The following is a 23,875-nucleotide window of genomic DNA, read 5'->3' as shown; positions in this document are numbered from 1 at the left end:
CAGCTGCTCACATGCTCTTCAACAGTTTGCTGCTGGCTCTTTCTTCCCTTCAGTGAGGTATTGTTGTAAGTCTCTCCACTTATCCTGTTGGTCAGCTGCTTAGTCTTCTGCAAATGTCCCTCTCTTCTCACTATGTTGATTGAATGTCTCTGGCTCAGTAAGGGAGTTGGAATAAGCAGTTGTCAAACATGGGAAAGCCTTGGCCTTCCCAGCTTGGGTCTGGTTTGTGCTTGGCTTTCCTCCCAACCCTGCAGTCTTCATTCATTATCAGAGGCTGTCTCTTCTCTCTCCTCTTTCCTTTATTCATACTAACTTAATGAACGGCAACAAGCCAGCTACACATTGTTTTAGTGGTCTTCCTAAGTAACGTCCTGTTCACCTTCACTGAGCAGCTCAGCCTCCTCTAAGGAGTTGCTTTCACCGCATCTGTATCCTGTTAACCAAAGTCTATGCAGCCACTGGGCTGCCTGCAGAAGGAGTGGGTGGGATTGGAAGGACCTGGTGGCAGCTTTTTTTTCTGTCCACCAATCCCCACCCTGTCAAGGGCCTCTGCATATCCCCTTTCCTTTGAGAAATTGGAATTTTTGTCTGTGGTGAATTTAAGGCAGGCTCATCCTGACACCAGTCTGTGGATTTTCAGTGCTACCAGGAGCCTGAAAAGACCACAGGTTTTTCTCTTTTCTAGCCTTTGCTGGCCTCTGTGTCTGGACTGATTGGATACTTGTTTTTCTCCCTGTGCCATTCAGCCTCCCACCACCCCTTCCTGTTTCCCACCACCTGTGAATTTTGTAACTCTAGCTGTTATATTTTGTAGATTTTTATTTATTTATTTATTTTTGTGGAGCACCTGCTTGGGAGAAGAAAGAAAAAGAGAGAAAGCTTTTCTCACTGATGCATTTAAAGTTCCCCAACTTCGAGGAAGTATCAGTTTTCTGTTGTCCCTGCAATACAGGATGCTCAGAAAATGCAAACTTTTCCAACACAGGAGATCAGAGGTTTAGTGTTAGCCACCACAGGGTCTGTCTCCTTTTTCAAAGGAATATTAGGTGTTATAAATAGGAACTGGAGTCAATTTATTAAAACCAAAACCTCTAATTGCTTGGTGTTTTTCTGTCATATTAAAAGACTAAATGTGGGGAGTAGGGACTAAAAGGGGCCAAAACAATTGCACAATTTAAAAATGTCTCAGTTAAACATGAGTTAGTCTCCTTTGCCCCAGCCCCACAAAAAATGAATCTGCCACTAATGCAACCTTTAGTAATTCACTTTGTGTCTCAGTGGCTTCATGTGTAAAATGAAGCAGATGAACTAATAATCCAAGATCTTTCAGCTTTGAAATTCTCTTCTTCCTTTCTCACTTATACTGGCCATCCCAATCAGGCAGAAAACATAAATTTTAAGAAACTCCAAGACTTCTCGATAATTTTCAACAAAGGTTATTTAAATAAATTAAAATACTGTAAAACATCAGATCAAAGGCTCTGAGATTTCAAGTTCTACTTCATGACTTGCTGGAAGAAAATTATAGAAAAAAATAAAGAATGATCAAGGCTAAACATAGAAAAAGAGTAGGTGGCAGCAGAATATATAATTGTAAGAAGACTGAGAAATATGCAGACTAACGAATGAATTTAATATCAAAATGTCAAAGGAGTCTGAAAGGGATAATTGAAGGTCAAGACTAAGTCTGAGAACCTTTTACTGAAGAAGCCATAAATATACAAAACAGGAAGAAATATAGGAAATATAAATCTATTAAAAGTGTTTACTGAAACAAATAAAGACTATAAAACTTGTGATGGCTAAAACAAAGGGATGGGGAAACAATTAGCATTTTGAATACCTTTTCTCGCATCAGGCATTGGGCCAAGTGGCTTACATAGGCTATGTAATTTACAAGTTCATTGAAGATTTAAAAAGAGAAATTAGGACCATCATGAATAATGATAGTTTATTATGCATAAGCAGTGAGGATTCAAAGAAGTCTTGGTTGGTGGGTATCTTGCCAATGGGTTTCAGCCCTGGGCAAGTTCACTATGGATTCAATGTGACCAAAGAAATTAACAGCAAAACGTTCTTGGGTTATACCCAACTTTCTTTCCAGGTGGCAGGTCAGTCACTAGAATCCCATTCACTCAGAGCGAGTCTGCAATGCAGCAAGCTGGTCTCTGCCTCTGGGCCCCTCTGTCTGCACAGCCATCCTCTGGGCCTCTGTCCTTGGTGCTGCCACCACTCCAGCCTCTGCTCTGCTCTCCTGCAGCCTTGCAGCCCTGAGACCATGTCAAACCCAGAGCACTGGGCAGAGCTCTTTATATAGAGTCAACAGCCATGTATTGCCCACAGGTGTGCAGTGAGCTAGTCAACCAGGGCCAAGTGAGAATCCTGGCCACAGGAACTCTCATTTTATCCGCAGTGAGTCTGAAGTCAGCAGGACTTTAGCACAGGCTTGTCATCTGTATTTGGAATGTTTCTCAGCTGATAGTGATGCACAGCCAAGCTTGAAAACCTCTGATCTGATGCACATCCTTTATGTTGGGAAGTTTGCATGCAGCTGATCCTGGGGCTGGAGCTGGCCTGTTTGGGAAGTCAGGCTTAGATGGTGTGGATTTTAACTAGGATAAGACAACTGAGGAAGATAATGTCATAGTTGACTGGTCTTAACTAGTGGTCAGGGTTATAGCAGACCTAGCAAAGCAGAGCTGGAGAGTTAAAGGGTCCTTCAGAGAGTCATTGTAGGTACAAATGACAGCATGCCAGAGCTCTATCGGGCTTGTATTGAAGATTGAGGAATAAGAGCAGGCACCTCAGGCAGGTAGCAGGGCTGAGGTCCAACAGCAGCTGGGCAGTACATGGGCAATTTTTAGGTGTATTTGGGTGGGAGATAGTGGGTGGAAGCAACTAGAATTGTGCAGGTCAACAGGGGTCCCAGACAAGGGCATGGGGTCAGAACTGGGTGGTTCTTAGTTACCAGGAACTAAGCATTGGTGAGATGGAAGTTGGGGGCCCCCTCCTGCTAAATACAAAGGCATAGTAAGGTTGCTGGGGAAGCAGAAGTCTAACAGCTACACACCTATAAGTCTACCCCAAGACCCCAGACTGCAGGCCACTGTTCATGGGGGACAGGCCCATCTGCTTCAGAGGTGGGTGACCTGTTCTGAATTCCAGCTTTGTGTAAACTTGGTCAAGTTGCTTAATTTCTGTGAGCCCTAAGATTCTACTTGTAAAATGTGAATCAAAGTAATAGTATCTACTGCATAGGGTTTTTGTCAGGAGTAATTGAAGAAAGATGTGTATACATCACAATAAAGAACTGCTCAAAGGGTTAGAAAATGCTCAAAAGGTTAATCTTGTCCTCAGTGTCACCATGTGAGGAAGACTAACTAACATGCCAGGGGCTGTAGAATTTTTTTGGAGGGGAAAGGGATGAGGAGGTCGTGGCTGGAGAGAACTAAGGTGATCAGACAAACGGAAAACGAGAACTTGAACTAACCCGTGGAAAAGATGAGAGGATTTTAAGTGACACACTACAGGACACATTCTGAGGTCTTGGTGACAGGCTGGGAGAAACGACAATCCTGTCAAAATTGCCACAAAGAGGTGAAGCCTTGGTGGCTGGGGAAATCATGGTAACTGGGGCAGAATAGGAAGCTTGCCAGGGAAAGAGTTTGGGAAGAAGAGGAGACTGAGTCAGGGATATTGGAATTTCATACTAAAAGGTGGAGTCAAGGCCAAAGCCCCAGGTGGAGTTCTGGGATCCACGAAAAAGTGAGCGGTTGCAGATGACACGGTAATGGTGGGGAAACCAAAGTGCAGGAAGTAGCTGTGACAGGAAGCCGTGAGGGAGGGAACACATCAGCGCAAGGTCACGTCGGGATGGACTCTCCGGTGCGAGCAAGGCAGCGGGCACAGCAGCGCGGCCCAGAGCGGGAGGGCGGCTCACCGCCGCGCGGGCCCTCCTCGCACACAGGTCTGAGGGGGCAAAGTCTGGGCCTTGGCTTTCCTCTTTGGGGAAAAGAGAATTAACAGGAGGTTCTCTCCTGTGCAGAACCTGAGTGGGGCAGCAACCAGGAGTGTGGAACTATAAACAGAATCTTTAAAAGGTGGACAGTGAGCCAAACCATTTTTCAGAACATTTAAGGTGACAGGGACTTGTATAATAGCTTCAAGGACTAGCAAGGTCAAAGAAACATGATTCAGTAACCATAGGTGCAGCGTCCCAAACTGTGTTCCAGTGGGAAAGTAGAGCAGGCTACAATAATGGCACAATAGAGTAAAATCAGTAAAAAGATCCAACGAAGGATGTCGTTTTTCTCCGATATTCTCTTTTAAACATTCTTGTTCTTACAAATTGAATTAAGTCCACCAAAGAGCCAGAACAGCCAGGACTGGGGGATACTGTGGAAACCAAGGAAGTCTTTTGTGGAGAGTATCAATGTACATTTAAATATCTTAAGGTTTGGGTTAGCTGCTTATGATTTCCCATGGGCTAGTTGCAAAACTACATTCCCATGTCAATATTCTGTGTGAACCTTGTACTTGACATAACACTAAGTTTGTTCCTCATCGCTAAAGAGTTTAATATGCAACTGTTTCTATATGTAAAGTGTGCTTGAGATTTCTTATTCATGGAGCTTAAGATAAATGAAGTTTAACTGAGCAGCAAAAACCTCAAACTGTTGTGGTGTGTTCACAGTGACAAAACTAACAGTTTATTTGTTAGAGTGATCTAACTACAATATAAAATTGTTCCGGGCAAAACTAACGTTAGCCAAAGAGCTCTACAACACATGAAGGCCCATTTAAAGGAAAACAGTTTAGAAAACTCTACTGGCAGATAAATCATTCAGATTATTTAGTGGATTTGAGCCTTTTAAAATGGACAGAAGATTTCTATAAAGGAAGATTTTCTCAGAAAAAGAAGATTGCTTTTTCATGGATGATGATGTTATTAAGAAGATGTTTTGTATTCAAGAATGAAAACTTGGACCTAAAAACCCTCTGAATTCTAAACCAGAAAAACCTGTCTGGATTTTGATTTAACATTTACCAAGTATATCTGACATACAGATCTAGACAGACATTGCCAGACATAGCTCAATATTGTGAGATTAGAGTTTCTGAATTTACTTCTTCCCTTAGGTCACACAGACTTTAGTTTAAGCATAGTTTCCTTCCAAAGGCAATAATTGACCCCAGCCAGACTCCTTAGTTCAGTATAAAATAAAGCCAATAGGGAGTCTTAATTTTGGTTTTCAGGAGAGTTTCTTAGTTGCGAACCCCTGGATCATTATTTAGCAGGTTAATAATAACTATTTTTTTTTGTATAGAGCTTGATCTTTTATAACCATTTCAATACAAATCGTCTCATCATCTCTTTAGTATCATCCTGATAGGTAGTTTTAATTATCCTCATTTTCTAGGTGAGAAACATGTGACTAACTTAAGGTTTCTCATCTAGTAAATGATGCAGAATATGTCTGCTGCTTCCATAGCACCATGAATTTTCTGCTTCACATAATTCATTCACTTAGTCAACAAACATTTGTTGAGTGCAAAAAAGGGGAATGACAAAAGGCATTTCTTGATCACAGCTATATGGGCTCCTTCTGTATAAATAGTTTGAATTTCCTCATTCATAATCTTCCAAAAATGAACCCTAATATCTGTAGCAAATTAAATGATAGCATTTATCATTTAATTTTAAGTATGGCATTACAGTTATAAGGCTGGTTTTACTGAGAAACAGAATGGAAGTAAATATAGTACATCAATGCTGTTTAATATTTTCTGGATTCCTAAGGTGATGTGGGGTGGGGGATGGAATCGAAAGAATCCTAAGAAATGAGAATTTGGGAGAGAATACAGCATGAAGGGAAAAGCAGGAGATAGGTGGTTTCACAATTTTTTTCTACCTGGATCCATGTCTAGTCAGAAAAAGAGTTCTGAATCTATAAGTCTGATACCTAACCTGAAACTTAAAATGGAGACCATCTTGGAAATATTCAGGGTATGTGGTTGGCATACACATATAGTTGACTCTCAAGGGTCGAATTAAACCTTGAACCCGTGGACTTGCAGTTGGTTGGAACTTCAGAATTTCTCCATTATCTTTAGACTTACAGGAGTTAATATAAGGAAGCATGGATCTTTTTTGTCTGTGATTTTAATGTGTTTAAATTAAAACTAGGCTAATGTTCTAGAACTGTTGGTTTAAGTAGGCATTCTCCATACTAATATGATTTTAATAAGAACCACTCCATTTTATTGTATTTGTTTAGTTATTAGGTTAATCTTTTTTGGTAAAGCAATTTGCTAGGTTCTAATTGAGAAAACAAAGATGAATATGACCTCAGTTTTTAATTGTTGCTTGTTAACCCTGAAAATATTAATCGTAGCTGTTCATTAAACCTGCTTCTTAATGTTAATGGATAGAAAAATGAAAGAAGTACTTGTATAACATACAACTCTTCATTAAAATTACTCGAGCACTTACATTTCTATATCTAACACTTAATGTATTCATTAGGGTAAAGTAAGAGCATTTAATATTCAAGCCACAGTGTTTAACATCTCAGTTCAACAAATGCTTGTCACACATATTCTATGGATTTTAAACTATATTAGTCTTTTAAGATATGCAGATAGGTAAAACCTCCGTTTGTCATTAGGCTCATTGACACCCAGAGCTGTGGCTCTTAACAACAACTACATGGCAATATTTTCTGTGGTGCTTTAGAAATACAGGGACCTCCCACTGTACCCCTAAGTGTTGATTTGGGACCAGGCTTGGTATCTATTATTTATATGCTTTATGGAGGATTATAATACCCGGTTAGTGGAATCTCTAGCCTCATAGATATGATATCATTTATGATCTTTTAATTTTCGAAGAATCTTTTATTTGCAGTTACTCATAAAACTAAACGTAGAGCTACCTACCCTATCACCAGCAATTTAACTCTTACATAGTTGCTCAGAAAAAAAATACATGTGTCCATATGAGGACACATACAAGAATACTTATGAAACTTTATTAATAATAGCTTATGTGTCCAATAAAACGAAAATGGGAAAAAAAACCCCTCTGATATACTCATAGAAAGGAATACCACAAAGTAATTAAAGAGAATGAACTACACACATGAATAAATATCAAAATATTATGCTAAATGAAAGAAGCATTAGATTAAAAACCGCATACTGGGTCATCCTATGTTACATTCCTGAATGGGCAAAAGTAATTTATGGTGGAAAATAATCAGAACAGTGATTGTCTTGAAAGGTTGGTGGTTGGGAAAAGCCAGGAGGGAATGTCCTATGGTGGCAGCAATGTTATGTTTATTAATAGAGATTTGGTTACACCAGTGCATGCATTTATCAAAACTCAGAACATGATGCACTAAAGATTTGTGCACTCAGTTTTATGTAACATTTACCTCCAAAGAAAAAACCATAAATAGATATCAAACTCTGACAAATATGTATGTTGAGGTATTTAGGGAAGGAATGTACTGAAGCAACTTAACATTAATGTATGTAAAAATAAGGAAGAGTGCTGGGTGGAGAGCTGGATGGATAGATAGATGTAATAAAGCAAATAGAAAATATTCATGTAAAATCTAGGTGGTGGGTATACGGGTGTTCATTCCAAAATTGGTTCAACTTTTTTGTATGTTTGAAAACATAATTAAATGTTAGGAAAATTTCAAAAGCATGTCTACAATGTTAAAAGTATCTGGTATTATTCCAAGTGCTTTATACATGTTAACTCATTTATTTTGCACAAGTCTCATGATAGAGAGAGGCTAGCTGTCCATCAAACCTACTTCTTTTTCCTGGTCATGCAGCTATTTTCTAACCAATCATTGGCTTAACTGTGGTCACATGACTGAGTTCTGACCAATGGAACAGGAGTGGAAGTGATGTGCTCCATTAACAGGCCTGGCTTGGTAAAAAACTTTCTTACCTGAGATTGGATGGGAACATCTAATCTCAAAACTTCATGTTGAAGGTGATAGAGAGCAGTGCCTGCCTATCAGAACTATACTTTTAAAAAACTTCTTAATTAAAGAATAAAGAAAGATCTGTTTGGATTTCCTATAGGCTAGAAATATATTTCTCTTAGTTAAACTGTAGAAGTAAATTAAAAAGGGAGGAGTCCCTATCTGCTGTATATAGCTCACTGGCATCTTTTCAGTTGCTGCTTCCTCTGGTCCCCAAGAATTCATATCAAAATTGGGAGGACTGAGTGCTCTTACTTGGCCTCCACCTGGCCATGTCTCATCAGCAGAGATAATAGCAGAAAGGGGAGCTTATTTGCCCCAGATCAGTACTTAAAATAAACTAGGGGCACTGATGTCCCCAGTTCACGGTGATGAGGCAGGTACCTGCAGGACCCAAAAGCAAAAGGCAGTGGCCAGAAAAGAACCTCTGATATTTTGCTGAACTGAGTTTTGAAGGGTTCACTATATCCCCCAGAAGTAAAATAATGACTAAAATGAGGCCTATGACCCTCCAATGTGCAGATGCAGGCAGCAGAAACATTTACATAGGGACCTGTTACAGTGGTGCCTCTGGAACTCATGGTAACCATCAGGTTCCTAATTACCAGATGCTGCACAGCTTTGAGTTACATTTAGGCAATTGCTGAAGTTGTCAAATTCACATTTCAAGAATAAAACAAGGTACACAGCAATATCAAATAGGCTTCTGAATCAAACACAGAATCAGAGGAAATTCAGCTCTGGTCTTTCTGTTGTCATGTTTGTTATATTTTATCAGGTCACCGAATATCAAAATAAATCCATAAAGATCTTTTTGTATGTATAGCTGTGGGGTGCAAGTAGCAAACAGTTGGCAACAGAACTGTTTCAACTGGCAACTGTTTCTGAATATTAATGATTAAAAATCTCTGAGAGTCTAGATGACCTGAAATTTCTTAGATTACAAACTAAAATCTTTAGTTTTCTCAAGATGCTTAGCATCAGAATATAAATGAACCAACTTTGTTCCTTAAACTTAACCATTAAAAAACTTTCACAGCCTGAGCCTCAGCAAACCAGGGCATTTGGTGAAGATGCTAACACTGCTCTCAGCTCCTCCCACTCATGTCAGATGTTGGAGTTTGGTTTAAGCATTTGTAGCTGAGTCCTCAGAGATCACCACATACACTGATGCACAGCCCCAAGGGGCTGCTCTGTTGGTCACTATGATAAGAAAGAATTGGACCTCAGACTCTTGGCTCTACTCTATTGTAGAATTTCTTAGAGGCAAATATTTATTTAACCACCCAACTTCAAGGTCCCCTGCAAAAAATTCATGTTCACCCAGAACCCCAGAACATGACCTTATTTGGAAATAGGGCTTTTTCAGATACAGTCATGATAAGGTGATGCTGGATTAGAGTGGGCCCTAAATCCAGTCTACGTGAGGTCCTTTTGAGACAAGAAAACAGATACAAAAGAAACACACCAGGAGAAGGTCACGTGATGATGGGGGCAGAGATTGGAGTGATTTGTCTGCAATTCAAGGAAATCCAAGGATTGCCAGCAACCACCAGAAGCTGGGAAGAAGCAAGGAAGGATCCTCCCCCAGAACTGTCAGAGCAAGCATCGTTCTGCCGACACTTTGATTTCATACTCTAGTCTCCAAATCTGTGAGACAAAACTTTCTGTTGTTTTAAGCTCCCTAGTTTGTGGTACTTTGTATGGCAGGCCTAGGATGTAATACAGAGAACATCTGGTAAAGAGATAATATTTGAAACCAAATCAATGTGAAATACATGATGAGTTTTTCTTCTTGCTCTAGCCATCCTCCAAAAGTGAAAACTCAAGTATCTCCTCTGAGGCAGTAGCTAGTGCTATCAGGTCGCTGACTGCATCACTCTCCATTACTGTGTCTTAAGGAATGAAAGCCTTTCCATAGGAAATGGTAGCCAGAGAGGATGACCAGGGCCCCCTAGACTTTCCTCCCAGTGACCAGCACTATCTTTTGAGACCGTAGCTGTGAGACTCTGAATTTGATTTCACCCTTGTTGATTAAACTCTCAATGAATAGAGGTATTTCTTTGCAAAAAGTTTAGCAACCAGCTCCAGAGCATGAGATTGACATGCCACTTGTCCCATGAATGAGCTTGCACAGGTTTTCTAACCTCATGAAGCCTTAATTTCATCACCTACAAACTGGGAACAATGGTACTCTCCACTTCACTGGGTTAGTTAGAGAGTTAAATACTTTAATACATGAAAAGTGCTTGGGCAATAGCTGGTACACAAAAATACTCAATCAATGGCAGTTGTTGTTATTGTCTAGGACAGCCACACTTGTCCCAGAAGGACAGTTTAATACTGATCAGTACATGGTACATGTACTTGTACCATGGTGATTACAAGTACAACTTTGGCATTTAGGTTTAATATGTGAAAATCCCAACCTTATACAGTATTATCTCCCAATCCAAAAGGTATGTGGTAAGCAAAATTAAACTCAGTAAATGCAATATTTTCATTGCTCATATATGGCATGCTAGTTTGGAAAACATTTTTTTCTGAAGAAACAATTCAATATAGAGGATATCATAGCCTAGGAGGTATTTGATTTGACTTCTGTTTCCAAATGCCTACAATAGAAAAGACTGCAATGAGTCTGGGACAAGTGTTAATACATTGCCCAGATCTGCTATCCACCAATGTAAAATCATGGAGTAAGGTAGATATTTCTCTGGTAAATAACCTATGTGTCTCTTGGCACAAGGAGTTTTATAGCTGTCTGACAACAGTGACAAAAAGATCATTTGTGCATTATAAGAAAACCTTTTCTTTCACCTTCCTGCATTATATAGACACAGCACTCTAGACCTTTAGCCAAGCCTAGAGCCAGTTTTAAATGACACATTCAGTAGAGTTGGCACCAGGTTTTCCTCTTATAACACAGAGGATTCTGGTTTCATGGGCATCTCACCCAGTCCCTTGTGGGGCTGACAGGACATTTCCATCACTCAGAAAACTCAAGGAACTTAACTGACAATTTGATCTCTCATGAATATTCTGGCTTCCTGAATTTGACAGTTCCCAGTCTCTCACAGTATGTTTATTTTTCTATAAAGTTGATTACATTTATAAGAAAGTATGATATCTATTAATAGTGTTTCTACATGAAGTTGGTTATTTAGCTTGCTTGGTTTCTTTGGTCTCTGTGTTGAATCATTTGCTCAAAGTATAGAAAAACAAAAAGAAATATCAAAAGGTGGATGGGCATTGACATACCATTGCATTCAATCTACATCCAGATTTCCATGGTCTGTGGCCAGACAGCCTTCAAGGGAACTAAGAACCATCCTCAATTTCCAAGCCATTGCAGGTCCCTGAATTCAGCACAACAAATGAGCAATGTAGCATTTTATTTCCAGAGATTTCCAGTTTCTAGCTTGATGTGGAAAGAACTTGGAAGTCATTGCTCCCATCCTCACAATGAAAAAGACTGAGAAAAACTGAAAATCAATGACTTCTTTAGATCCATCAGAGAATTAAGGTGACAGGGCAAACTACCTGCTTGAAAACTGGAGGGGCAATAGGGGAATCAAGGTGTCCTGGCAGAGGAAGCCTCTGCGGGGAGGGACAAGTGAAAGACTAATTCTGGAGGCTGAGTGTGGTCTGGCTGAGAGAAAACAAAAACTCCTGTGAGCCCAGTCTTAGGGGGCCCCACACTTTTGGGAATTTTACCTCCAGAAATCCCACCAGGCTCTCAAGGTAACAATCAGAGAATAACCCCTGCCTGCTTCAGGCAGGAAGAGGGGAAAGTAACAGTTGTGAAATATACCCAGAGCATTCTGTTCTCATTAATAAAGGCTTGCCGTCAAAGGAAACTACCAGGGCCTAGCCAGCTTGGGTTTTACCAGGATCTAACAATGATGGGGGAGAAAAACACTCAACTCTAGCTCCTGCTAGCCTTCTTGTCATCTAAGAGAGTGAAAAAAGAGCTGAGAGGCACTTGTGAAGGTCACAGCCCAGAGGCATGGGCTGACCCCTAATCACAGGAATACAGGAAGCGTCTTCACCCCCAAACCTTTCCACTTTAGGAAAAGACTCCTTTGTAATACAGAGGATTACAGCTACAAAGAACTACAAGGCTCAGACTCTTAGGAGTGTCTAGGAAAACCAGACAACAGGGAAGACAAAAACAAAGACACTGGAGGAAATGTCAGCCTATGACACTGAAGCCACAGCAAAAGGCACACACAGCTTGACTCCTTGCCAGGTAAACATGAAACCGCATGTGGAAGGCACATTTGCCTTGGTTCTTCTTATTCAGGATATCAAGTCTGGCGAACCACTGCCACCACAGCAAACACAGGGCATACTCAAGAGCAAGATACAGAGACTGAAGAGGGAAACAAAGCATCAGAACTAGACTCAGATGTGGTAGAGATTTTGGAATTATCAGACTGGGAACTTAGTATAACTGAATACTATCCTAAGGGCTTCAAAGTGGACAGGAAAAAACAGAAGTGTGGACAACAGGCAAGAACAGATATGGAATTTAAGCAGAGAGATGGAAACTCTAAGAAAAAATCCAAGTGCTAAAAATCATAATAGTGGTAAATTTCGTTTTTTAATGCCTTTGATGATGGTGCACTTCAGCAAGAACAATGTTGACTATTTTTCAGAACTATAAACAGTTCCTTTAACTTTCCACCTCTAATGGTGTTGCACATTATTAATGAAGAGGAACAAAACGTGTAGGATTTCCTACCTGTCAATTCCCAAACCTGTCAGTTACTTAGGAAAATTCACCTGTTTCCACAGTTAGGCTGTCAAGATGCCAGAATCAATGTTACATACTTCCCATCCCATGAAAAACCACTTTTTCACTATGAAAATATGTAAAATTCAAAATCACTGTCCACCAATAAAAACTGGAATAGAAATAAAGAATGGGCTCATTCACAGAGGCCTTATAGGTAGACTGGACACCACTAAGGAAAGAATCAGTGAAGTTTCAGACATATCAATTAGAATTCACTAGTATACTATACACTTGAAAGTTGCTAAGAGAGTAGATCTTAGCTGTTCTCACCACAAAAGATAATGGTAATTATGTGATGTGATGGAAGGGTTAGCTAATGCTACAGTGGTAATAATACTGCAATATGTAAGTGTATCAAATGGGCACATTGCACACCAAAATTACACAATGATATATGGCAATTTTACCTCAATAAAGTTGGGGAAATAATTGGGACATTTTGTCAGAAAGAAACCCGATGAGATTTGGAATTTTCTAAACATTTTTTCTGAACTTTTCTAAAAAGTTTCTAAACTACTCTCCAAAGCCCTGTGCTAGACTCTGAGGAAATCCGAATTATGTATAAGTGTTGGGTAAATGGCAGAGTTTCCACAATCTCCCACCTAGCCTTCGTTCATTTACACATCAGTGGTTCTTTACCCTGCAGTCTTGCAGCCTCCAGGGCAAGGGGTGGAGAGAAAATGGCTATTCTCCCTTCCCCTCCATTCCTGGTATGTAATTGGTCTGGTGTCTGCCAGTCAGCAAGGACCCTCTGACGGAGTCCCTGCCAGAAGGGGCGGGCAGGGAGCAGAGTGCCAGCCGCGGTCAGAGGAGCTGGACCATGCGGAGCCTGGCCAGAGACTATAGGAGTAAAAGCCTTTCTCCCAGCCTACCCTTCCCCTTGACTTACTTCAGTGTCATCAGTTCTGTAGGGGACCTGCTGCGGGCCGGGAACACCCTTCCCCCTGGAGCTGCAGAAGGCTCAAAGAGTTTGTAATTGTATGGAGGTAGCTAATGGAAGGGGATTGGAACATTTTCCCAAATGTTTCTAGAAGATAATTTAAGATAAGTATCACCTGAGTGAAAGAAAATACCACTGGCACACTAAAGATTAAGAAAATATTTTAATAAGGATAAGATCTCCACAACTGAGCAATGTCAGACCTATGGCTTTATGTTTCTCAATTAATACCAGCAGTCACTACAGTACTATTTGAAAGAGGGACTTCAACGACCAAGAATTCAGTTGGTACAGACAGGTAACTCCAAGATGCCATATTAAATGCCCCACTGTACAAATTAACTTTGACAGTTACCTAACACATGGACAACACTACCAATCGGAAGGTTGTACGGGTATTTTATGAAGGTTGTTCTCCCTCTCATATATAAATGTATGCATGTGTACATACAGGAGTGTTAGTGAGAAACATTTAATTAAAGTAATGTAAATTAATAAGCACGTTTAATATCCAGAGCAAAAAAATTCAAATTGTACTTTTTTATATTCTAAACAAACAAAACTATGTGTGTGTATTATAAAACTGCTTTCCAAATGAAATTAAGTTCAGGTCATGTAAATCATTTCCAAACCATTATTGACTTTTAGGCTTTCTCACATTTTTATTGTGCTGCGTGTTCATCATTGGGTTTCTGGTGCACCCTGAGTGCAGCTCAAGAATACCGTGCATGAGGGTCCCAGGGTCTCCCACAGGTCTGGTGCTCCTGCCTACAATACCTACTACACTCCCTTTGGCCTTCTGCCTCTCCCACTGCCCTGCCAGCTCAAGTCTGTGTCTCAGCTGCCCTCAGTGCTCCACTCCCACCTCCACCTGGGCATCTGTGCCACCTCACAGCCTCTGCTGGGGATGCCGTTTTTTTATGCTCTTCACCAAGTGGTTTGGAAGAATTTGCAGTTTGTGCCCTGTGGTTTGAATGAGTGTGTGCGTGCAGAAATAACAGATATATATTCATGTTTGATAATAAAACTAATGACCCTATGCATATAAGTTAGTTATAACTTCTCTTTGGTGGAGAATAATGGAAATAAAAGTCACTCCTCCCCACCCTCTCTAACTTATTTTTTGCCTGAAAATCTATTACCCATCTTAAAAGAAAGTCACTGTAAACTACACTCCAACATTTTTTGAGTTTTAAAGAGCTGACTACAAGCCCTCTTGTCTTTCTAACTCTGTGAAGCTCTAATGAACTTGCTCCTATACCTACCCATCTAATCTAATATCACACCTGCCATTAATTCAGATAGAATAAATTGACTTTACTCTGAGAGCAAATAATTATGAGCTCTTTGATGCTTTGTTAGGCCTAGTTAAACTTTATGTAATTTGCCTTAGGAAATATATTCAAACATTATACCAAAAAGTACATATCTATTTGTATTTCTGATTTTAAACAATCTAACTTAGTAACAGATTATCAAAGTAGATACATTTTTTCTTTCTTCAGTGCATAAAGAAACTAGGACTAGAAATTGTTAAATAAATTTTCAAAACTATAAAGCCAATGCTAGTGGAGGTGATTGCAAATCTAAATTTCTCTGGCTTACAAAGCTATTATCTTTCAACTTTCCCTCAAAGTTTTCAGTGATAACATTTGTATAATTTGATTCAATACTATTTAGGAACCTGAAATAATACACAATGATGTTTACTTTTTATAAACTGTTATGAACCTAAATGATGCAATGATGTTTACTTTTTACAAACTATTATGATAGGAAACTAGAGATAAAGGAAACCTGTTTTCTGTGTTCATATAAAAGTCTATATTCATTGCTTATTAACATTGTTAATAAATTCATGGCTATTATCTCCCACTGCTCAGCTATCTTTTTAGTTATGTTTGTTATCTGCTGTTCATGGTCCCATGGTAGTTGTGGGGAAGGAGCTCACATATAAGTTTCTTAGAAACCTTAGCATTAATAGATTCTTAGTCCTTACGATATGAGTTGGTTAGCTAACAAGGTTTGAAGAAAGGCCAGATCTGCTCTGGATGATTCTTTTTATTGCTAAGAGGAGTAGTTGTTCACATCTGCAGTACAGAGAGGTGAATGGGAGGTATTGAGTGGAGGAAGGCAGTGAAATCTGATTGCTTCTCTCTGTGTGGGCTCAGTTATTGTTGCGACATGACAAGTGCTACAGAACCTCGTGTTATGAACAGCAATTTTATTATTCTTATTGATTCTGTGAGTGAGGATTTTGGAGACTTTACAGCCAGGAAGGTGTCTTCATTCGACTGGCAGCTAATGCCATCTGTTGGCTGGGGCTCAGCAAGGCTCTTACACTTCCCATAGTCTCTCCATGTGGCCTCTCTGCAGGCGCTTGTTTGAACTTCCTCACAAGATGGCAGCTGTTTCCAAGAGAAAGCATCCCAAGAGAGAAAGACAGAATTACATGACATTTCCTGATTTAATCTCAGAAATTACGTGGCTTCATTTCCACCATGCTCCGTGTATTAAGGCAGTAACACTGGTTTGTCCAGGTTCAAGGGAGGACATAGGCTGAGAAGAATGCCAAGCTCAATCACAGTGTATCAAGATTACTTGGAAGGAAGTCATGCCATTTTGGAAAATACAATCTGCCACAGTGAGTCAAATCTTAAAAATACACTTTATAAGCTGTGTTATTTCCCAACAGCAGAAGTATGAAAAGAATCAGTGATATGGGACTATTTGCCAGTTAAACTATTCATAACATGGGCCTCTCCCTAGAGACCAATGAAAGTCGATTGCATATTTAGTGTTTATGAGTGAATCTTTGTCCTTCTGTATTCCTAAAATATAGAAAGTATAATGTAAGACAGCTAATGCTTTGCATACTGATTGACAATTGTTAAGATTTGTTGCATGATAATGGTAGGAATGACATTAGCAAAGCCTGTTTAAGTAGATGTGGCAACTAAGCTGAATCACAAAACATGAAAGTCTAGTAATGCTTGAAAACCTTGATCAAAACAATTCAATAATAAAGACAATGTTGGCCCACAACATTTTTACTCCCTGACAAAATATTTGGGGTTTGTTTGTGTGTTTGGGGGGTTATTGTTTAAGTCTTTCATTATATTCAAACTAATATTGGAATGACATAATCAAGAAAATTTCCATGAGTCAAATAAAATTTGATCTAAATGGGATATGCCTTGTATTTCTTCCGAAGTAGTCTTTAGAAACAAATGCTTATATACAGAGGAATGACTTCAAAATACAACATAAAAGAACACTGAGATCTATTTTTAAACCTGAAAATAAAGTTGGGGCTAAGTATCATAGAATAAAGAAAGCATAACTGGCAAAGGACCTTGAGAGGGTCATTTAATTTCAGTGTGTTCATATAAGCAAAACTCCAAAATGAAAACAGGCTACAGAAAAAGATCTATTTCACACACACACACGCGCACACACACACACACACACAGCAATAAAAAAATGTATTCAGTGTTTACTGGTGCAATATTCCTCAAATTATCTCAGAATACAAATATCCTTAATTTTCACACAAATGGGAGCATGCTCCAGCTGGCATATATCAGTTTTGTGTGGAGTTACCAGGAGGAATGGTTGAACTCTTTCCTCTGTGTAAGGACTGAAGACACATTATTCTATGCCTTTCCCTCTCATTGTTCCTGTATCATCATCTCTTCTCCACACCAATAAAATGCCTTTGATCTATCCTCCTCAAAGTGGTGTCTCATTTAGACCTGTTACAGAATAAACTTAGGTATAAATAGACCCCATATGACAAAGACTCATCTTTGTGGATGATATAAAAAGGTGTAAGATATAGAAGGTATAAAAAAAGCATTAATTTAGTCACCAGTGGTAAGCAATTGGACACTCTGTTTTGTATGAGCAGTGAAATTATTAGTGGTTTTTGTAACATCTGCAAATAGTCATTGTTTTCTAAGAGATGTCACCTTGTATTATTTATAAAATATTGTCAGTGTCAGACCTCTTCAAAAACATTACTTATTCTGTGGCTTATGTGTTAACTTTTACTTACTAATTTTAAGAATATCCTATTCTCTTTTTAATACAAAATTTGTAAATTGGAATACTAATTGCTATTTAGAATTAATACTCTGGGACAGAAATGTTTTTAGTGTGGGTTTTCTTCTTGGCCATACGTAAACATGGAGCCCAGAATAGGACAGAGGTTGTTAAGACACTGTGTCCCTCAGTTTGGTGACAGCCTAGCTTAACAACAGTGCTGCTCTCATTCTCTGCTCATCCCACACCTCCGCTCACCTCCACCTCCACTGAAAATATCTTTAACATGTACATTCCTTTCAAAGCTGCTGCCCCCATTTTTCCATTCCCACCAGATTCTTCCTGTAGAGCCAATGAGGAAAGGCATTTCAAAAGCAAACATTTGATGAGATAGGTACAATGGTAGACAGCTGTGGTGCTTCCATTTCTGGAGTCCCTGTCTCCAGTGGAAACCCATTCTATGAGAGTCAGGGAAAACGAGCCCTTCCAGCTCCTCCCTGTTACTACACACATGGCACTTGAGGGAACATGGGACCGAGTCCTGGCCAATTGGAATACTGCCTGCCCCAGTTACAATGATTGATTCAGGGAAATGGTGATTAGAATCTGTTTCTTGGATATATGGGTACTGGAAAAGAGAGTCTCTCCCTTCTTTGGATATCATAAGCTGTGTGCACCATGTGAGCCTGGAGTTGCCATTACCTCACTTACAGAGAGAGATTTTTGAAAATGAAGACAACACAGAAGGCACTGCAACAAAGAAAATGAGGAAAGAAGCAGAGTCCTGATCTCACTGTTTGAGCACTGAATCCATTCATTTCTATCATATGAGCGGTGCTGCTGATAAAGCCCCCAGGCCTCATAAGCCAGCAGCTGGATGCTCCCCTGGGGGAGAAAGTAACCAGCTCACTCCTTGCTCATTCCCAGTACAAACCCTCACTTCTGGAAGGGGCCAATCAGTGATGATAATAAGGCAGTTTGTTTGTCAGGAATGAATAATTTCTCAATTTGGAGAAGGAAACAAAGCCCTCAGATGAGGCTTGTCATTATGCTAAAAGACCAGAAATCTATGTCTCATTATGCTAGAATACTCAGGCCATCTTCCTGGGACATAGTGGTGTGCAGATTTTATTTTGCAACTAACTGGTGGGAAGGAGGTGACAGTAGAAATGAGCTGTGCCCTCACTGCCTGCTACCTTGCTTGGGCTATACGAGGCAGCCCACAGGGAATCCCAGAGCTGTGCAATTTTAAAATTAGAAAAACCATAGAAATAATGGAATCCAATGTGTTTGCAGTTTGATTGAGAATAATAATAATATTAACTAATACTTGTTGAGTAGTGATATAGTTGTATGAGCTCATTAATTCTATGTGGTAGATACACTTTTTGTCAATATCTTACAGAGGATACTGTACTGTAGAAAAGACACTTTTGTACATGAAAAGGCTTTTGCACATGATCATACAAAGCTCAGCTGGAGCTGGAATTTAAAACCAGGCAATCTAATTCCCTAGTGTGCCCTTCCAATCTCATCTGTTGTAACCTGCCAACCTCGTCTATGAGCCCTTTCTCTGACAGATCCCATCATTTTGCATCTATCACATTTTTTTCTATTTTTGCCACCTCTGTTACTATGTGACATTGGTGAATTCACTTGAAATTTCTATTTCATATAACTAACTCTTGGGTTAATGAAGGTATTAGCTCAGGACATATAAAACACTTAGTACAGCAATAAAAGTAGGGTTTTATAATTAGTAGTACTAGCCATAGCAGCACTGTTATCTTTAAATCAAAACTTAACTCTAAGTCACTCTAGTTATATTTCCTCTAGTAACTAACTCTGAGACTTAAGCAGCTTATTTTTGATCTGGTTGAGGTACATCATGACATAGAAATATCAAGATTTTATTGGTCAAGGATATGGAAAATCTCCAACTCTGATGAAGTAGAGAGACATCTGAGACTTGCAGAGTGCCTGCCTAGTCCATTCCTTGTCAAACACGGACTCTCTTCCCCTAAATGACAGCAGAGGTTTCTGATGAAGTTGCAGGTCACCTCAAACAGCAAGGAGAGTGTATAACTTCTGAAACATACCCATTCTATACACCCCCAGACCATAAACTACTAGGTTATAGGTTTATTACAAGCAATCCTATAGCCAGGGGTGTCCTGCTAGGGCAGTCTATAGATATGGTCTCTTCTACCCAAAAAAATTATCATTTATCAGAGGTCCAGTTGAGAAGGGTATTCAGCAGTCACCTGTCTTCATTCTTTTTCCCAGCTTGGAGAGGCTTCTCTACAGGGGGAGTGAATTGATTGCAGTCTAGCTATTTTAACTCTTTCCTCAGCAGTTCATTTAAAAGTATGGAAAGCAACTACACTAGACCCTGTAATTCAGCTTTATGTTTCATATATCCTTTGATAGCACAGCTCATAATTACCCATGTCTCATCTTCTGGTATAATCCCAAGCTATATTGTTCCTAAATTATTTGGCTTCCAAAATATTAGCATCCTTGACAATTTGAAACTCAAGCTACTTATATTACTTACTAGTAGTTGCCATTTTAACTATATCCAAATATTGGAATACTGTTATTTTAATCATTCTAGCAGTTTCAAGTGTAACATAAAGACAAAGATGAAGCAATTTTTAAAAATATATCTAGGTAGTTGGATAGACTTTTAGAATAGTTTGCCTTCTACTGATTTGTGCCCCTATTGCAATTCATTGAATTACTTCCTTCATTGCTTGTTTTTCTTAGACTTTAAGCATCAAAGTGCATATTTTTTTGACCTGTCAATCCAGAATCTAGCATAGTTCCTGACATAAATATGAACATCTTCTCAAGCATCAGTTACTGAAAAAATTTCAATGATAGTTTGTTATTATCCCTAGTTTCCTCAAACCTGGAAGCTATCTGCATTTATTTAATTATAGTAAGATATCATTATCCCTAAAACCTGATGCATAGTTTTTCCCTCCAGTCAAATATAGTAACAATTTCTTTAAAAAACAAGTTTCTAATCAGTCAACAGACCCAAACATTTTCTTCCTTAGACTCCTTCCTGTCCCTAATTTATTAAACAAGCTAAACAATCCACCAAAAATGGAAGGTTATCATAAACTTGAGCTCTAATGGCTAATGAAATTATCAAAAATAAACCGTAATAAGAAATGTGCTGTTTTACATGGGAATAGGACCTGCTAGTGTGTTTTTCCCAATCAGCAAGAAGAGTCCCCTTTTAACTTCCTTAAGTGTTTTATTCTACTTACAAAGAAGTCTTTCTTTTGTCAAGATACTGGTCTCTAAATTGATCCTTGTTTGTGTCCTTGTTCATGTGTACAAACCATGAGATTCAGGAACAGATCATTCATGGCAATAATGTGGTTATATCGTTGTGGGAGCAGGGCAGAGGGCTGCTTATGTTCTTATGACAGTTCCATTTCTTTGTTTTCACTGGTGGGACAGTTTGATTTTGAACTTTGCGTATTTTCTGTGAAAAAGTGGTTTCTCACGGGGTGGGAAGTATGTAGCACTGATTTTGGGATCTTGACAGCCTAACTGTGGAAACAGGTGAATTTGCCTAAGTGACCTACAGGTTTGGGAATTTAAGATCATAGTTCAGATTCCTACACGTTTTGTTCCTTCTCAGTAATCATCCACAACATTGTCATGGATGAAAAGTTAAAGCAACAGTTTACAGTTAGAGAAACAGTTAATCTTTTCTTGCTGAAATGCAGCATCATCAAAGCCATTAAAAAATAAATAATTTACCACAGCATCAACTGCTATGATTTTTGGCAGGTACAATTTTTAAAAATTTTATTGCAAGGCACACAATCATATATATAATGGAAATCATCACCTTTTAAAAGTACAAGATATAAATAATATACATTATAGTAAAGAATATATTAATACACTTTTGTTTCAGGGAAGAAACTGCCTTAGGACAAGCAGATTTATGTTCCTTTTGGATGGATTTTCATATTTATGCTGAATCTTCCCAACAGCTCTTGCTTAGACAAGAAATCTCACTGAATGGACATACATCCTTGTCACGGTTTTCTCCTTAAAAAGCTCTAATTTAAAGCCAGACAATGTATTTCCTTTATTCCAGTTATTCAATTTATGTCCCAATACTAGAAGAAACATCTATACATTTTCTGATAATGGTTATACAGATTTAAGAACTTTTATTTTTCAATAATACATCACAAAATAGAACTACTTTCTTAAGATTGATGTGAGTATTCCTTGATTTTTTTCATAACTCTTTCCAAACTATGCTTTCTCTTTAGAATTAAGCAAAGAGTTTTGACTTAGGGATGCTCTTTTGCAAAGAAGATGCTTCTAAATTCATGAGAGTGGTCTGAGATGCTAAGGGTGGCTCCATTCTCCTCCCAGGATTATGGTTTTTCATCTTCATTGCTGCCTCTTGCATGGCTCTTTCACTTTTCCAAATTTTTTTTCTGACCCTTCACTAGATCCTGCCTTCCAGAAGTTGTTACCAAGATGGGAAGATGGAGTTAATGTAGAGAACTGACCTCAAGGTCAGATGCATGCAGTTCTGGTCGCAAAGAGACAGCATGGACAATGCCTCCTCGCTGAGATGGGGGAATAGAAACATCAAGAAATGGGACACAGACATGCACACACAATCCCCCACATACACATGTGCACATACACATGCACACACAGATACACTCACACTAACATGCATGCACACGTGTATACATACACTTGTGACAAAGAAACACATTTGTGTGAATGGTATTTTTCCTAACACACAATTCACTTTACCATTCTTTAAAGCAGTGCACTAAAATGGCACAGCCACCCTCTCCCCTTTTAGTTTGGGGAAATGGGTGCTAATAATAACAGAGCAGCTTGGAACAGTCCTCATGGGCACCTGGCGCTACTTCTGCTCTCTCCTTGGGCTGCAAACTTAGATATGAAGACATGCAGCATAAACAGGCTCACGTTCATCCTCCAATAATGGCACTGGATGCTCTGCAGGTATGTGTGGTGCTAATTTAAAGGGAGCATATTACTATAATTTCATTCCATGATTGTTACCTGTTATATTTTTGCACTGCATGAGAATACTTAAAGAAAATTGCTGTGTTTTATTGTTCCATAAATATTTTGTTTCCCTCATTACTAGGGTTTGTTCCTGAAACTGTCCCCCATATAAATATCCCTTCTGTATGATAGCCAAGATTTTTAACCATGGAATGAATGCTAACCAATATTTAAGCCATTACTATACATAATTAGATGTAAGAATACAAGGGCTCCTGAGACAATCAATGAAATTTAAGAAAATGCTCAAAAGAGCACTCCATCAGGAAAAACCTTGCTTCTCTGCTTTAAGTCATCTGTGTTAGGTGCCATGAAAATCTGGAATGTGGACAAACAGCATTATGATAAAATTATGAAGCCACATACAAAATCTTCAATGCATGATTTGTTTCCCAAAGAGTTTGTTTCCATATGAGAGTACACACACAGTAAACAGCAGCGTATGAAGACACAGTAAACAGAACTTATAGGTATAATTATGTCTATAGTTATATAGGTTTATAAATTTGATTTTCCATTAAATTCTAGAGGGTGCTGCCCTAATAACATATAGGTCTAAAGAAGAGATGGGTGTTATTTCTAAATTATTCCTTTTTTCTGCCCAAGCAAATTACAGAAAAAGCCATTACCTCTGAAACCATAAGTTTCAGGGGGAAAGATGGGGGAATTTATGTAACATCTAGAAGTTTTAGCAAAATTACCCTAAATGTACTGTTCATGGCATCATCCTCAGCAGGTATACTCCTCACAGAACACAGTGTAAAGGATGTCCAAGCACCTAGGTGACATAATGTCCTCATTCAGCTCACAGTTAAGAGCAATTCTACTTCCTGCAGAGAGCCACAAAATAGTATCTCGAGATCTGCATGAGCAAAATGCTCTCCTTCCTTGAAAAGACAGAATCTGGTAATGCCTATATATGCATAAAGAGATGCTACATATAAACTAGATTCTGCCAAAGTTACAACCTGAGAGCGGGTTTGTGATTCATTA

Source organism: Manis pentadactyla, chromosome 3 (genome assembly GCF_030020395.1).
Source record: "Manis pentadactyla isolate mManPen7 chromosome 3, mManPen7.hap1, whole genome shotgun sequence".
In the NCBI taxonomy this organism is placed as follows: domain Eukaryota; kingdom Metazoa; phylum Chordata; class Mammalia; order Pholidota; family Manidae; genus Manis; species Manis pentadactyla.
This window is presented reverse-complemented; position numbering follows the sequence as displayed.